The sequence below is a fragment of the Lissotriton helveticus genome, chromosome 5_1, assembly GCF_964261635.1.
Source record: "Lissotriton helveticus chromosome 5_1, aLisHel1.1, whole genome shotgun sequence".
Classification (NCBI taxonomy): Eukaryota; Metazoa; Chordata; class Amphibia; order Caudata; family Salamandridae; genus Lissotriton; species Lissotriton helveticus.
The window spans coordinates 1,915,451,684-1,915,460,376 of NC_136065.1; positions in this window are offsets into that span (position 1 = coordinate 1,915,451,684).

Consider the following 8,693-nt stretch of genomic DNA (forward strand, 5'->3'; position numbering starts at 1 on the left):
TTTCTTCAGAAATGTACGTAGGAGTAGCGTTTTGCTATTTGTTTTTACTTTAAAATTGTTTCGGATCATCTGTAATTAATTCAGTCCGTTAGAGTTAGTTGTTCTGACCCACAATTTACTATCAGCAACAATTTACCAACTTTTTAATATTTCTGTAATTGTGATGTTTTTGACTTGTGCACTGTAACTGCTTATATGGTTGTGCATTGCATACCGAATAAAGCATTTTATAACAAGTACCAGCAAGAACTCCTCCTACTATTCTTAATGCAGCCAGGTCTATTCAGCCTGGCTATGAGTCACCCAGGAAAGGGGTCTGTCTAGTGTAAATTCACATTCCCTGCTTCCATGTCTAAAGCCAGACAGGGAATATACAAAAGGCAGAGGCACACAGGATGGCCAAGAAAGAAAATGCCCACTTTCTAAAAGTAGTCAAAAAAAGGGGGCTAGGTCCAATGGACAGGACCCAGGTAGGGCCTTATATATACTTGAAAACGGAGGGAAACCTGGTATCCTAGTTATTTATAAATTATTTTCACAACAACCACACTATTTTCTTTCAGTGATTGGGTTATTTATTTACCCTATTTTTAAACAACTCTTTTTTCTTAAAGGACTTTTAAATCTTTCACATGGAACACCACAATACTGTATACATATTTACATATATTACAATTTACACAATAATTGCAACACTATACAAAACTAACATTTTCAATGACACAAATAATACTTTACACAAAACTTTACACAACCATAGATACATCGAAACAAACCAAAGCGCTACATGTACTCAATCGATGGCTCAATTGGATATCATTAAGTATTCTGATAATTTAATCCAAATGTAATCATGAATCAATTCTATTTCTTTTTTTGATTCTTTATCCACTCTTTGTTACTTTAATAGCAACTGCTGACGCATTTCAAGCCTCCAAGCTTGATAATAGGGCGATAGAGTTTTCGCCGCTTAGCGGCCGAAAACGGCCGCTAAACCGGCGAAAAGTGCCCCTTGATAATATGCCCCTCAGTGTTGTGGGAAGGGCCATCAGGGCTTACGTTCTTCTTATGAATGGTTGTATTGGAGACACTGCTCAAGTAATCCTCTCTGGACATAGTATTGACTTTAGACAAAGCTGCCTTTAGATCTTCAGTTTTGTACCCACGAGCTTGGAATCTGCCAAATGAATCAGTTTGACAATGGATAAGATCTTTATCTGGACTGCAAATCCTTCTAGATCTTAAAACCTCCCCGTACGGAATACTTTTTATAAGATGCTTAGGGTGGGAACTACTAGCATGTAGTACAGAATTACATGCTGTACATTTTCTATGGAGTTTGGTCTGTATGGTTTTATTGTCAATATATACCCCAACATCCAGACACTGAACAGCTTGGTCTCTAATGTGGGCAATACATTCTAGATTAAGGGCATTGTCATTGACTGTATTCACAAAGTTGTTAGCTGAATCAATTTATCCTTTCCAAATTATAAAGACGTCGTCTATGAAACGCCACCAATGTAATACGTGGGCTTCATAGAGATCTTTATGGGTGTGCCTGAGGACACTCTCCTCCCACCAGCCAACGTGAAGACACAAATAGCTGGGAGAGAAGCATGCCCCAATAGCCACTCCAAGCAGTTGTTGGTAAAGCTCTCTGTTGAACATGAAATAGTTGTTACATAAACATAATTCAATCATAAGCAGAAGCATAACATTATGCTGACGAAAATGGATACTTCTCTTATCGAAAAAATGTTTCACTGCATTTAACCCGTCCAAAAGATGAATACTGGTATACGGTGATGCACCGTTACATCGCAACTTTTACAACGGGAGGCTTTTACAACGGAACTTTTACAACGCAGGATCCATTACATCGGATGCCATTACAACGCATGGCATTACATAGCAGATGCTATTACAACGCATGGCATTACATCGTAAGTATAGGTAAGTATTTAATTTTTTTTAATTTTATTAATATTAATTATAATTAAATATATTTATTTATGTTTTTTAATATTATTAATTTATTATTTATTATATTAATTAAAGTAATTTTTAAAATAAGTACAGGTGTACAGGGGTGTTTTTAGGTTTCAGGGTAGGGTTTGGGTTTTGGGGTACAGGGGTGTTTTTAGGTTTCAGGGTAGGGTTTGGGTTTTGGGGTACAGGGGTGTTTTTAGGTTTCAGGGTAGGGTTTGGGTTTAGGGGTACAGGGGTGTTTTTAGGTTTCAGGGTAGGGTTTGGGTTTTGGGGTACATGGGTGTTTTTAGGTTTCAGGGTAGGGTTTGGGTTTTGGGGTACAGGGGTGTTTTTAGGTTTCAGGGTAGGGTTTGGGTTTTGGGGTACAGGGGTGTTTTTAGGTTTCAGGGCAGGGTTTGGGTTTTGGGGTACAGGGGTGTTTTTAGGTTTCAGGGTAGGGTTTGGGTTTTGGGGTACAGGGATGTTTTTAGGTTTCAGGGCAGGGTTTGGGTTTTGGGGTACAGGGGTGTTTTTAGGTTTCAAGGTAGGGTTTGGGTTTTGGGGTACAGGGGTGTTTTTAGGTTTCAGGGCAGGGTTTGGGTTTTGGGGTACAGGGGTGTTTTTAGGTTTCAGGGCAGGGTTTGGGTTTTGGGGTACAGGGGTGTTTTTAGGTTTCAGGGTAGGGTTTGGGTTTTGGGGTACAGGGGTGTTTTTAGGTTTCAGGGTAGGGTTTGGGTTTTGGGGTACAGGGGTGTTTTAGGGTTCAGGGTTGGGTTTGTGCTTAGGGCTAATTAAATTATATTTACCATTTATAAATTAATTAAAATATATTTATTAAATTAAATTAATTATATTATATTAATTACATTTTTTAATTAAATTAATTAAATTAAATAAAATATTTTAATTAATTTATTTTAATTATAATTTTTTAAAATATTTAAATTAAATTAATGTCATTATATTAATTAATTAAAATTAATTACAATTTTTATTAAAATTAAATTAAATAAATAGATTTAAATGTATTAAATTAAATTAATTACTATTTTAAAATGTATTTTAATTAAATTAATTAAATTAAATTAATTAAATTAACTTAATTACATTTTTTTTAAAAAGATATACTTACCTATACTTACGATGTAATGCCATGCGTTGTAATAGCATCTGCTATGTAATGCCATGCGTTGTAATGGCATCCGATGTAATGGATCCTGCGTTGTAAAAATTCCGATGTAACGGAATGCGTTGTAAAAAACCGCGTTGTAGTGACACCAATCCCTGGTATACAGCGAACAAATATCCATAACAATGAATAGGCAATAGTCATTCCAGGTAACTGATTGTAACTTTGACACAAAATGACCAGTATCCTTGATAAAAGAAGGTAATTCTTCAACAAATGTTTGCAAAAAAATAGTCCACATATATAGATGTAGCTTCAAGTAGACTCCTTTGCGCAGAAATAATTGGACACCCTGGTATAGGTATTTGTTTCTTGTGAACCTTGGGGATAAAATAGAGAACTGGTGTGATGGGGTGATCAGTTTTAAAAAAAAGTGTTCATTTTTATTCAACAACCCTTCACATTTCCATTGTCCCAATTCGTTGTGCACCATTTCTTTTACCTGCCTAAGATCATTCATTGTGGCTTTTCTATGGCAAGAAGTGTCAGTAAGATGTCGTTGAGCTTCATCCATGAACTGAGATTTAGGCTGTAGCACTACGTTTCCACCTTTATCTGCTGTGTTTATGATTACATTGACATTCTCTCTTACCTTGCACATTAGTGCAAAGTACTGTATCTCTGTAAATTTGCGAAGTTTACGTTCCTGCAACACTTTGTAATTAAATTTCTTGAGATCCTCTTTTAAGCAGTCACTAAAAGTGTCAATGGCATCCTTTGGCATAAGGGGGATAAATGTGGAACTAGGACGGAAGGGACTGTTAGATGCAAGGTTATCTCTGATACCCATTCCTTGTAGTTGGCCTTGTGTAGACAGTTGGATTACCTCTTTGTCTTCCGCCAGCTCACACACGGTTTTTAATGTGCTGATATCCGGTACTTGAAGTTTTGTGCTTGGTTTGTCAGTGGTTTTTAAACTGGATACCACTTCAATTGATTTGTTGAGTTTGAAATGCTTCATCAGTTTTAATTTGCGAATGAATTTAAAAAGATCAATTCGGACGGTACGTATTTGAACTGATTGGGGGGACAAAAAGAGAGTCCTAAAGCCAGTAGTTGTAGCTCGGTGTTCGTAAGATCAATGTCAGACAAATTAATGACGGTGTTGTCAGACTTGTCTGACTTATCTGACTTGGTTGTTATTACTGCCACTTCTTTGCCTTGCACCTCCTGCCTCTGTTGTTGCCACCTGCATTTGCATTTTCTCCTTTGCGTCCTACATTTGTTCCTCCATTTCCGCCTTTCTTCACCTGTGTGCGTGGCCGCAGGGTTTGGCGGCGCGCGGCGGTCTTGCACTAAAAACCCAGCTCTTCTGACCGAGTGGAGTTTGTAGGAATCTGGGTTTGCAGGTTACTCGGACCACTGTCATCAGAGTCAGTGCTGCTGGCTAATGAGCTGAGATCAGTGTTAGATGCCTCTACGTCCGGAATGCTGAATACCGATATTTCAGGGACTCTAGATGTTAGTTTTTTGTTACTGTGTCGAATTTATGAGCAAACGTAAAGGCTCTTACCCGTCTCATAGTCCCTCCTGTCACGAGCAAATTTAAATCTATTTTGGGCGTTGTCTCCTCATGTTACTTGAGGCATGCGTCAATTTTACTTCTGACTTTCCTAATGCTATGATTACGTTTGGTAATCCCCATTACTCTTAGTCCTACTCGTCCTCGACCCAGTCATCACTCATGAGGGATTCCACAAGACAGGAAACAAAACAGGAAACGCTTTTAGGCTCCACCCCCCCTCCAGCCAGGTGCTATATCACTTCCAAACACCAGAAGCACATCCTGACACACCAAGCAACAAAGGCCTGGACAGGGAGGGAGGGTGGGAAGCATGACTGGGTCGAGGACGAGTAGGACTAAGAGTAATGTAGTTCCTATTTTCCCAATAGGCTCTGCGCATTGGAATAATATCTTCAATAGTATAGACGTAGGACTGTGGTTAACTAGGTCTTCTACTGACGATATTAGACTTAAAGTTATGTGTGCCAGCTAGCTCAGAGTTCACTAGAAACTTTCTCGAATAGGCCAGGAGGAGTTTAACCTCCCTGGATAGACAAGACGGGATTTAGTTTCTGACAACCATAGAACATGACAACTTTGCTCCCCCCTAATCAAGAGTATATCTCTAGAGTCGTGTGAAAACAAAAGACAACTATTTTACTCAGTCAGTACGTGCATTCTTAGTTTCACCAGTTTGTAGAGAAATAAGAGATGGGCGTGTTTCAATAAAAAGATGTTATTTATTGATCAGTCTCTTTTCTCATACAAGAGAAATGAATCGCTATTATTGCAATACTTATAGTTAAGTAAAGTGCATACAGTAAAAACAGGATTATAAAATAATACTGTAAAAGCATTTATATGGTTTTTTAGCCATATGATACTTAAAATGGATAAAAGATATACATACATGTATACATTGACTAATCGTTCTCAACTGGTGCTTCTAATTACGCCTACCCCGGTGTACCTGACCTAAGCCTAATACGTGGGCGGGAGTAAATAAGTAGCAGTTTAAGTTAAGTTTGTTTTGCCAAGGATCTGACTCAAGAATTCTCTGTAAGGGGTTAGTCAGTTCAGTACCTGGGATTTAGAAGGCTGGAGGGTTGGTATCTCTGTCTCAGGACTCGATATCCCAGTTACCCGCGAGGGCGGCTGGAAACGCCGGAGGCTGGATTTCTCGGCAGGAGAAAAGGCAGCGTCTCTCTCAGCGCGTCAAAAGGGAGGGGCAGCGTCCGTGGGCTTTTCTGCATCAGCTGGGCTCTCCGGCAAGTAGCGCTGCTCCAAGCTCGTCACCACCGTGTCTCTGCTTAGGGCAGCGTTGGTATACTTATACCTGAAAGGTGCCGAATTTGACGTAAGGATGGACATAAGACGTCAGTAAGAATGTCATAAGGACTGGTCGTTCTTACATTCTTTTCAGGAGTTCTCGAGCGAAATCAAAACAATAGCTGCGGGGGATTTCCCAGGTCTGCTGGAGGTTTGATTTGTTTTGAGAACTCGGTGTGCTTTCTAGGGGGCTGGAGGGATAGTGCTTGCTTAATGTGACAGCATGCGCTATGACCTAATCTGAAAACGGGTTTCTGTGCCGGTGTATGGACATTTAGTGAATTAATAACCGGACAAGGGTCAGAAATAGGAGTATCAACATAGGTACCTAGATAAACACACTACACCCACTCCACGATTTTATGTACATATTTACTAACCTAAGCAATAGTAAACATAACTAACAGTGCATGTGTATACCGAACCACCCCAAAAACATTTCTTTTTTTTTTGTATTTGAAAAATGGCGTATGCAAAATCCACGAAATGAGTATAGGTACTGTATGCATTCAAGCAGTAAAATCATCCAAAAAGGAGCTGCACATTTTATATCGCCATGAATGAGTTGCGAAATTACACATGAAATGGCTCTTGATACAGAAAAAAGTTGCAAGACCATCTCATCACATATAAACAAAATTAATCGCATATAAGCTAGAGGTTGAGGTAATGTAATGTCTCTAGAATTCCTAAGAATAGAAGCTCTGTTCTCTAAGAATAGTTTTACTTTAAGCAGAAGATAAGTGCCAAAAAGGTAAATATTTTGGAATTGGAAAAAAAGTATTCGCTTTTCAGGGGAGAAGAGAAAAAATAGTTCACAGTCACTTTGTTTTCAAAAGACTGAAGGCCACAATCAGAGTTCAGGGAACGCCGTGTGCAAGTTTGTTTAAAGTTATTCTCTATGTTCCAGTAAAAAAATCATTTCAGACAGACTCTCGAAAAAACAGTCTACAGCTTCTGGTGAAAGTTCGACCAGGTTGGAAAATGTCGCTACCATGCAGTCATGCGCATGATTGCTTTCAATGATGGTTCGATCAGAACTGCTTACAGAAGGTCGTACCTGGTCGATGCTGCTTTCATCTTGTACTTCACTACCCTTCAATCGTAGTGGTGAAGTCTCCACGAATGCCGTCATCAGGATAGGTAGCCGCTGGGGACAGCACAATGCATGAGCCTTTACTGGACCCAACAAAGTATCTGCATCCAATGGTACTTCTGATTGTAGTGTAAGACAGGTGTCCAACACGCATTCTTCGCCGCATAGCATGCACCTTAATACAGGCATAACACAATTCTGCCAGATGGGTCTGAATGAAAGAAACCAGGTCATATTTAGATCTCGTAGCCGGGCTAAGCCAAAGGACTTTAGTTATGCGGTCCCGGTAGCGGATAGCTAGGATCGTTTCTTCCATTGTTGCTGGAGTCTTGTCTGTGACATGGCTTGCCATAACGAAGCAAGAGTAGCAAGAATAAAATGCCTGCTACGAGTCCCAACAGGAGTGGAAGTCCGCCAAAGATGGAATGGACGAAATTTGGAAAAATACCCAGGATCGCTTTGAATGGGGTTAAAGCTCCTGAAAAAACTGTCTTAAATACACTTGCGATACCACTTGTATCAGAAATATTTAAGATTTCGTTCATCATTTCTGCGAAGTGTAGGGGGCAATTTGTTGATAATATTGAATGAATCTCTGCCGTTGTCCTTGCAACTTGGAGATCATACGTTTCTTTTGATGACGTCAACTGGGTTGGCGGCTGTAGGAGCACAGTCTTCATTCTGCTTAAAGTATCAATTCGAATAGAAGAGATTTTTAAACTGGGCCATAACCTTCCCTCCCTGTCTGGAGCATCATTCGGGAACATTACTCTTTCACAGCACATGACCCTGGAAGTCACGCTTACAAGATAAGGTTTTCCTGGCAGCAAGCCACAACATATGTGATCTACAATTAGAATGTAACTCCCGTTCGAAAGTCTTCTAAAGAATGGTTCTATTTGTGTTGCATGTGTGCCTAACTGGTGACATGAAAGGTTATTTGAAGTCCCTTCACAGGCCCCATGTAAACTTATGCCTTGACACAGAAGTATACTACTTAGTGATTTTTCACAATTATTACCACTAAGAAATATACTTTGTCCCTTATTACTGTAACATGTATGTGTATAAGGTAAGTTCCATGTTGACTTAATGTATCCTTTACCCAACCTTTCATACTGGCCTGCCTGTATATATTTTTGGCGGTATTGAAACTGGAAAGTTGTTATCGGAATATTTATTATCCCATGTATTATCCATTCAATGACAGGTCGTTCTGACATTGTCAATGGTAATCTCTCAAGTTTTTCAATGCTCAGAATTGTATAGTCAGCACCCTTTTGTGTCAAACTGATTTGTTTATCAGTAAGGTTAAAGATATTAAATAGTGACGTTGTGGTGATTAAACGCCAAGGCACATAGCCTGAACGCAGATTTTGTAACGTCCAGCCAAGCTGTACAATAGAACGTAATTGAGACTGACCGTGTTGCAACATCAGTAAGTCTTGTTCTATTATATCGATTGCAGAAGATACAATACTGTCCAGTGAATATATTCTGGAAGACAGAGTCATTAACCCATTGTCCACAACAGAAAGTGATTTTTCCAAATTAACACGGTCAATTTCCCATATTTTTTCTGCTGTCTCAATTTGAGTTACTTT